The sequence below is a fragment of the Mesoplodon densirostris genome, chromosome 11 (assembly GCF_025265405.1).
Source record: "Mesoplodon densirostris isolate mMesDen1 chromosome 11, mMesDen1 primary haplotype, whole genome shotgun sequence".
In the NCBI taxonomy this organism is placed as follows: Eukaryota; Metazoa; Chordata; class Mammalia; order Artiodactyla; family Ziphiidae; genus Mesoplodon; species Mesoplodon densirostris.
In genome coordinates, this window is record NC_082671.1 from 35,400,467 (window position 1) to 35,402,901 (window position 2,435).

The window sequence follows — 2,435 nt, forward strand, 5'->3', positions numbered from 1 at the left end:
TGTATCAGTTAGGATGCTGTTGGCTGCAAGGAACAGAAAACTCAATTCCAACTGGCTTGAATAATAAGGACAAATATTAGTTCACATAAAAGAAAGTCCAACTCTCAGAACCTTTCTGCTGCCACGTTCGGAACTCGCTGCTCTAGCCTCTGGAGCCCGTCCCATCCTTGCAGCCTGTGACCAGCAGCAGAGAAAAACTAGTTACATATCATTTTCTTGCCCCATACACACTTTAAGGTGAGCAAAAAGATTAGAATAAATTAGAATAAATTAATCTTAAATTAAGATTAGAATAAATTTTAACAATGAAGGCAATCGTGCACAACCAGGCCAGTCAGTGAGGCAATCAGATCAGTGCCAAGTTCTGGGAGGTGATCAGTGATGAACATGGCATCGACTCCACCAGCACCTATCATGGGGCTAGCGACCTGCAGCTGGACAGCATCTCAGTGTACTACAATGAAGCCACAGGTAGAATATATGTTCCTCGTGCTATCTTGGTGATCTGGAACCCAGGACCATGGACTCTGCCTGCTCAGGTCCTTTTGGTCAGATCTTCAGACCAGACAACTTTGTTCTTGGTCAGTCTGAGACAGGCAACAACTGAGCCAGGGGCCAGTATACGAGGGGGCCAAGCTGGTTGACTCAGTCCTGGACGTGGTTTGGAAGGAGGCCGAGAGCTGTGACTGCCGGCAGGGCTTCCAGCTGACCCACCCGCTGGGTGGGGGCACGGGCTCTGGAATGGGTACCTTGCTTATCAGCAAGATCTGTGAAGAGTATCCCGACCGCATCATGAACACCTTCAGTGTGGTGCCCTCACCCAAAGTGTCCGACACTGTGGTTGAGCCCTACAATGCCACCCTCTCCGTCCATCAGTTGGTGAGGCACACTGATGAGACCTACTGCACTGACAATGAGGCCCTACAATGTCTGCTTCTGCACCCTCAAGCTGACCACGCCAACTTACGGGGACTTACAGGCACCATGAGTGGTGTCACCACCTGCCTCCGCTTCCCTGGCCAGCTCAGTGCTGACCTCTGCAAGCTGGCAGGTGACATGATGCCCTTCCCACGTCTCCGCTTCTTCATGCCTGGCTTTGCCCCTCTCACCAGCCGTGGAAGCCAGCAGTGTCTGGCCCTCACTGTGCCCGAGCTCACCTGGAGGGTCTTCGATGCCAAGAACATGATGGCTGCCTGTCATCCCTGCCATGACGGGGACCTCACCGTGGCTGCTGTCTTCCGTGGGCAGATGTTCATGAAGGAGGTGGATGAGCAGAGGCTCAACGTGCAGAACAAGAACAGCAGCTACTTCGTGGACTGGATCCTCGACAACATCCAGACAGCTCTCTGTGATGTCCCACCCCATGGCCTCAGGATGGTGGTCACCTTCACTGGCAACAGCATGGCCATCTGGGAGCTGTTCAAGCACATCGCAGAGAAGTTCACGGCCATGTTCCACCGGAAAGCCTTCCTCCACTGGTACGCAGCTGAGGGCATGGATGAGATGGAGTTCACCGAGGCTGAGAGCAACATGAACGACCTCGTCTCCGAGTACCAGCAGTACCAGGATGCCACTGCAGAAGAGGAGGAGGGTTTGGGTGAGGAGGCCTAAGGCCGACTCCCCATCACCATCACCCCAGGCTTCTCAGTCTCCTCAGCTTTCTTCCTTAACCGCCCCTTTCCTCTCCCTCTGAATTTGCATTTTCTGCCTCTATCTTGTTTTTACTTTTTTTGGGGGGGGGGGCGGTTCTAGAACAGTGCCTGGCACATAGTAGGCACTCAATAAATATTTGTTGTTTGTTGAACAACTCGGTAAATATTTGTTGTTTTTTCCCCCACTCTGGGGAACCTAGATTTCTGCCATTCTGGGTAACCCTGTATTTCCTTCTAGTGTCCACTCCTCCCATCTGTCCAGTTAACATTTCCCTCTCTTTTTTTGAGAAACTCTCCAAGAAGCTGGGTCTCATCAAATCCCATTTAGAACCGGGTGCTGAAAACACAGATAGATGAACACCAACCTAGGCCCATGTGGTAGCCCAGGGGATAGGTAACCAAGCAGCAGGTAGAAGTCCCTACAAGGAAAGGGTGGGGTTTTGGAGAGGGGCATCCAGACCACTGAAGTCCTAGTTTCCAGATATCTCCCCACTCCTTTCTCAGCTCCAGGGGACGTGTTAACAGTATTATCTCCATTTTCAGTCTCCCTCCAAGCTCTGTCCTGAGCTATTTCCTTTGCAAGGGTCAGGCCTCCACCCTGTCAAGGGGGATCCTTCCCTCTTCCACTTTACCTCCTTCATAATGTTCGATTCCTTCCTTTCCCCTGGTTGGAAAAGGGGGTCAAGAAGAGTGAGAGAGAGACCAGCCTTTGTCTCTAAGCCTCCAGAAAGCCTCTCCCCAAGCCTACCTTTTCTTACAGAAAAAAATTAATATCAGCCCTTC

General features: G+C 51.4%; 1 pseudogene; it reads left to right on the forward strand.

Annotated features, from left to right (window-relative positions):
• The first annotated feature begins 305 nt into the window (after positions 1-305).
• Positions 306-1,611, forward strand: LOC132498337 (tubulin beta chain-like; annotated as a pseudogene).
• Positions 1,612-2,435: the final 824 nt, after the last annotated feature.